This window comes from Nannospalax galili, unplaced genomic scaffold, assembly GCF_000622305.1.
Source record: "Nannospalax galili isolate Female #2095 unplaced genomic scaffold, S.galili_v1.0 scaffold617, whole genome shotgun sequence".
In the NCBI taxonomy this organism is placed as follows: domain Eukaryota; kingdom Metazoa; phylum Chordata; class Mammalia; order Rodentia; family Spalacidae; genus Nannospalax; species Nannospalax galili.
Genome location: NW_008341872.1, coordinates 3,266,928 through 3,273,791, shown reverse-complemented (window position 1 = coordinate 3,273,791; position 6,864 = coordinate 3,266,928).

Here is a 6,864-nt window from a genome sequence, read left to right as displayed (position 1 = left end):
AGGAAGGAAGGAAGGAAGGAAGGAAGGAAGGAAGGAAGGAAGGAAGGGCCCAATAAACTGATCATCTTAAATTCTTTTCTGGTTCTTGTGATAAAATACTCTGACAAAAGCAACTTGGGGAGAAAGGGTTTACTTCTTGCTCACAGATCCAGGTTACAGCCAATTATTCAGGGAAGTCACAGAAGCTGGAACTTGAAACAGCTGGTCACATTGTATCCAAAGGAAAGAAGCAGATAGCACATGCCTGTGCTCACCCCCACGCCCCCGTTTTCATTCAATCTAGGAGCCAGTCCATGAAATGCTCCCACTCACAATTAAGCCCCATCTTCCCACACCATCTAAGATAATACCTCACAGACATGCCCAAAGGCCCATCTCTCAGGTGATTTCTAGATGTTATTAAGTTGACAATTAACTCTAACCATATACCAACACTTTACAAAGAACTGAAAATTTGAGAAAACTTTCATAAAACTGGTCAATGATGAAAGAGAAAATTAAGCGGCTGAAGAGATGGCTCAGCTGTTAGGAACACTGGCTGCTCTTGCAGAGGACCCAGGTTCAGTTCCCAGAACCCACTTCACAACTCACATCCATCTATAACTACAGTTCCAGGGGACCTGATACCCTCTTCTGGTCTCTGCAAGTATCATACATGCACATGGTGCACATACATCATGCAAAGCAAACACTCATGTACATAAAATAAAAATAAACCTTAAAATGGAGAAAACTAACAATATTAAATATGAAAATGAAATATAAACACAGTACAGAAAATCTTTAGAATTTCACCAAAGAATATTCACTTTCTGAATAAATAATAAATACTAAAGTAGATAATTAGAAAGAAACAGTTTTCTCCAAAAAATGAATCCAAATCAACCTGACTCAAGGATTTAAAAACAATCAGTAATTTAAAAAATAAATCAGCAATTTTTAAAAAATCAACAACTAGCAAAAACAATGGCAATTTCTTATAAAACTAAACACATTCTTACAACTTAGCAATTGCACTCCCTGACAATTATCCAACTGAGCTGAAAACTTACCTCTGCCCGAAAATCTACTCATGGGTGTTTATAGCAGTTTTGTTCATCATAACTGCTAAAACTTCAAAGCAACAACGATAACCTCTGGAAAACAAATGGATAAACTACTGCATACCCAGACAATAGAACCATACTGAACACTAAAGAGAAATGAGTCATCAAACCATGCAACTGCGTGGAGAAAGCTTCACTCCATACTACTCAGTCACAGAAGCTGATCTGAAAAGGCAATTATGTGACTTTCCGAAAAAGACAAAACTATGTAGAGAGCAGAAGGTTCAGTCCTTGCCAAGGGTTGAGAAGAAGGAGAATGGACAGAACAAGAGTTTTAAGTGGTGAAATTAATCTTTATGGAACTATAAGAGCTTACACATATCACTACATATTTTTCCAAACCCACAAACTCTGCAACACAGAGAGTGAACCCTAATGTTAATGATATAATTTGGTTAATGACTGTGGGCTCATTTATTGCAATAAGCAGACCACTTTGGTACAACAATCAAACAATGGTTTTACAATTTTTGTGCCAAATCTTTGAAGTCATAATAATCTTAAAGCAATAACAAACTAAATCCAGTACCATATTAAATTTTTATATTATTTGTGTGTGTGTGTGTGTGTGTGTGTGTGTGTGTGTGTGTGCCTCCACATTCCAGGTCACATGTATGGAGGTCAAAGGACAATCTTGGGTGACAGTCCTTGCTTTCCAAATTGTTTGAGACAGGGTATCTCTTGTTCACTGCTGCATATGCTAGACTAGCTAGCCTGTGAGTTTCCAGTGATGCTCCTGACTCTGCCTTCCATCTCCCAGGTAAACTCTGGGATTACAGGTGCATGTGCTACTGTGTCTGGCTGTGTGTGTGTGTGTGTGTGTGTGTGTGTGTGTGTGTGTGTGTAGTTTTCACATAGGTTCTGTTCGTCAGGCTTATAGAGCAAGCTCTTTTACCTAGTGAGCCGTCTCCCTGGCCAACTTGCAGAAGACCCAGGTTCAATTTCCAGCACTCGCATGATGGCCATCCATAATTCTAGTTCCAGAGGAATCCAACACCCTTTTCTGACCTCAGTGGGCATTGTATAACATGGGTGCACTTACACACATACAGGCAATACACTCCTATACATAAAAAAAATGATAATAAATAAAATATTTAAAGGGAAAGTAAGCAAACAATTCCATAAAAGATTCCCTCTAAAATACTATAAAAAGATTATATATAGTAGTAAAACTTTAAAACTGTTACCTTACAATCAAGAAAATTTTAAGGATTTTCAATATCTTCTCCTATGTATAACCCAAGGTTTTAGTGAGCACAATAAGATCAGAAATAAACACAAAATGTATGAGGACTGTATATTACTCTTCTAGTCACTGTGACCAAAATCCTGTCAAAAGCAACTTCAGGAAGGAAAGGTCTATTTTGTCCCACAGTTTTTATGATATACTCCATGTTAAGGGAACTATGGAAATGGGTGGCTCTATGGTGGTAGGAGCATGCAGCAGCTGCTTCCTCACATCCCAGCAGACCAGGAAGCAGAAAGAAGGAGATCGCCAGTGCTCAACCGGCTCTTTCCTTTCACCCTTTTTACAAATCCAAGACCCAAGTTCATGGGATGTTATCTGAAAAGTCCTCACAGATATACCCTCAGGTGTGCATCATTAGTGTCTTAAGTGTTTCTTAATATAATCAAGTTGACAACCAATATTAATCCTTTGTCAGCTTGAAACCATACATCACTTTAAACCCCAGCATTCCAACCTTGGCCACTAAAATCTTATACTCATCCCATAATGCAGAATGCATCTATCCCATATCTAGAGTCTACTAAGTGTTAGTAGTTCCAATATTATTCAAATTCTAGTCTCTTCTGAGACTTAAGGCAATCTCTTAACTGAAAGACCCTGTAAAATTTTAAAAAAAAAGATGCATACTTTCAAGATACAATGGTACACCATATAGATTGCCATTCCAAAAGGGAGGAACAAGAGGACAGCAAAGCAAGATTAGGTCAAAGTAAGACCAAAATTTAGCAGGGCAACACCCAAACTTGTAGCTCCATGTCTGGCATCTGGAGCTCATGATGGCATGATCTGTGCTCTCTTGGGCTTGGGTAGCACAGCCTTGGCCACTGTGGCCTCTATTATGGCTCCACTCATTGTCTGCAGCTTTCCTCAGCAATCATCCCACATTTCAGGCAGTTCCAGTATCCTGAGGTTCCCATTGCAGCTTAAGCTTTACTTTCACTGCTTCATGTACAGCACACTCAGGCACTCCATTCAAGTAAATAGCAGCTTTCTAGAACTTTGATAAAATCCTGGATGACCTCATAATGCTTCGATTTTGCATGTGTGAAAACCCAGAATTATGTGGACAATACCAAGTTCTGCTAATGGCTTGAGATACAGACTGTCCCTTAGACCACAACAGCGGCCTCTATGTACCCAAGCTGACCTTGGGAAAACACTTCCCTAGGTACTTTCCTAGGTGGCCCTGCTATAGCAGGGCAGCCTAAAGGCTTGCTTTCTTTAGTCATTTTCTTTTCAAATGAGTTTTCACTATTAAAACCTGAAGCTCTTCATGTGTGAGGTCTTGCTTTCAAATCACCTTTCTTATTTTCCCAGTGCAAAGTCGGTGGTTTCTCTTCAATGGTGTCAATTTCCTTAACGATTTCAGGTGCTTTACTTGTACCCAGAACAAGCACAACTTAAAACTCACTCAGACTCCCTTCCTCCAAGCTGCATATCTTTCATATATTTCTGTTCTGTCTTACTATAGCTCTGGCTAATAGCAATTAGCATTAACAATGCCACAGCAGGAATGCTATGCTATCTTGAAATTTCCTCTGCCAATAGTTAGTCTCTTTCATTTTTCATATTCAGCCTTATTCAAAATTTCAAAACACAACCAGAATGGATTCAGATTCTTTGTGAGAATGTAAAATAAATGCCCCTAGCCCAGTTCCTGAACAAGTCTTTTGTTCCCCTCTGAGAGCACATGAGCACAGTCTTTATTGCTGGCATTCTGGTCTTCCAGACTCCCACTGAAATGACCCATCAAGCTCTACTTAGCATTCTGGGTTCACTCTAGCTCATACCTCCAAATTTCCCCACATTCCTCCCACAGGGGTCCTTCAAAGACCTACAAACATGATTAAATAGTCACAGTAACTGTCCTACTTATTGGTACCAATTTTTATATTAGTTTTTTTATCACTGTGATCAAATACTTGGCAAGAAGCAGCTTAAAGGACAGGATTTCTTTGGATTTTGATATTGTTTGTTTGCTTGTTCATGGTTTCAAGGGATACTGTCCATCAAGATGGGAAAGACATGGTGAGTGGCTCTGTAACAGTAAGAGGGAACTTACAACAATTTCTTGCACATACCTCACTAGACAAGGAAACAAAAAAAATAAGGAGACTAGCCTTCAACTGATTCCTCCTTTTCTCCTTTTTATTCAATCTGGGTCTTAAACCCATGAGACAGGCCACCCACAGGTTAGAAAAGAAGAACTAATCTTACCATTAATTGCAGACAATATGATTGTTTATACATGTATATGCTTTTTGTTGCTGGGCAACAAATTATCAAAAATTTAACAGCTTTTTAAATTTATGAATTGATTATTACTGTGTTTGTGTTTATGGGGGTGCTTATGCATGGCATGTATGTGGAGGTCAGAGACAACTTTGTGAAGTCAGTTCTCCCCTTATACTTCTATATGGATTCCAGAGATCAAACTCAGGTCACCAGACTTACATGGCAGATCTCTTTACCCACTGAGCCAGCCCAAATGTAATACCTTAAAACAACATGTTTATTATCTCACAATTACATAGGTCAGAAATTCTGTACTCGGGGTCTCAGATCAAAATCAAGGTGTATCTATGTCGCTTTTGTCCACTAGAAACCAGTGTTGTTGGCTGACCTCATGTGGTAGTGGCAGAGTTCAGATGCTTGTGGTTGTTAGACTGTTTCCATGTCTTAATAGCTGTTGCCTAGAGGCTGTTCACAGTTCCTGGAAGTTGCCCACAGACTACCTACTCATACTCACCAGAAGGAGCTCTTCCTTCAGTCAGTTAGAACTGAGTCCTACATGATATAATAATAGGAGTTGATATCCCATAATATACCCAGGCACAACCAAGAAAAGGAGTTTATACAAAGTACATACATCAAGAGAGAAATCTTAAGAACCATTCCTAATACATAAAATATGTGAAATACATTACAGATTATTTTAACTAAGGTGATTGTCTAACAGGGTTACCAAATAGATCAATAGGCAAAAAGCAAAAGCATGTAGATTAGAACCAAGTAATTGAAAAAAATAGAAAAGAAGATTCTCATTTTACTACAATGTAAAAAGCAATCATTAGGGCCGGAGAGATGACTCAGAAGCAATGGCTGCTCTTGTAGAGGAACCAGGTTCGATTCCCAGCACCCACGTGGTGATTAACAACCGTCCTTAACTCCAGTTCCAGGGGATCTGATGCCCTCTTCTGACCTTTGTGGGCATTACATGATACAGGTGCACCTACATACAGGCAAGCAATACACTCATACACATAAAAAAATTAATTAAAATTTTAAAAGTAATAAAAAGCAATCATCAGGCTAGAGAGATGGCTCAGTGATTAAGAATACATATTGCTCTTGCAGAAGACCCAAGTTTGGTTCCCAGCACCTATGTTGGGCAGCTCAAAATTGACTGTAATTCCAGCTCCAGTGGATCCAACACCTCTGGTCTCCATGGGGAATTGCACTCACATGCCCACACAAATACCTACACATACACATACTTAAAAAATAATCAAAATAAATCTTAATAAGAATAAGAAAATCATCAGGTTCTTTACTGGTTAGTTTTTATCAACTTGATACAAACTAGAGTCATCTGGAAAGAGGGAACCTCAGCTGAGGAATTTCCTCCATCAGACTGGCCCACAGGTATGTCTGTTGGGCATTTTTTTTTTGATTGGTGATTGATATAAGAGGGTCCAGCCCACTCTGGGGAATGCCGTCCCTGGGGAGATGGGCCAGGTTGTGTAAGGATGCTGACTGAGCATGAGCCTGAAAGCAGACCAGTAAGCAGTGCTCATGGCTCCTAGCTCTGCTCTTGCTTGAGTTCCTGCCCTGAGTTTCCTCAATGATGGACTGTGATTAGGAAATGTAAAACCAAATAAACCCTTTCCTCCCCAAGCTGTTTGGGCACTGTTTCATCACAGTAACAGAAAGCAAACTAGAACAGTACCTAATACAAAATACTCTAACAAAAGTGGTACAAGATTCAAAGGATATTATTAAATAGTAATGAAGGACATGAAAGAAAACTATAACAAGTGGATCTATTTACAAGGCTAAGAAACAGTAGAATTTAATATCTTACATACATCAATTCTCTCCAAATTAGTCAATAGATGCAATGCAATTCCAATAAAAATCCTAGCATGTATTTTTCCATAGAACCTGTCAAGTTCATCTTCAAATTAATAGCCAAAAATAAGAGGAAGATAATAGCTAAGAAAAAAATATTAAAGGAGGAACAAGCAGGAAGGAGGAGGAGAAAGAAGTAGAGAAATATGACTTATTATGAAGTCCAATGATATTAAATGAACATTGTATCACAGATTGGGCAGACAAGCAGACAAAGGCCTGCATCCAAATACAATTCTTAACACATGAAAAGTCTAATTATGACAGAAGTGGCTTTACAACTTAGAACAATAAGTGATGCTAGGACAGCTGGCTAATTAATTTGGGGAAAAATAATTTTTTCAAAATTATTCATTATAAATATTCAGTGGATTG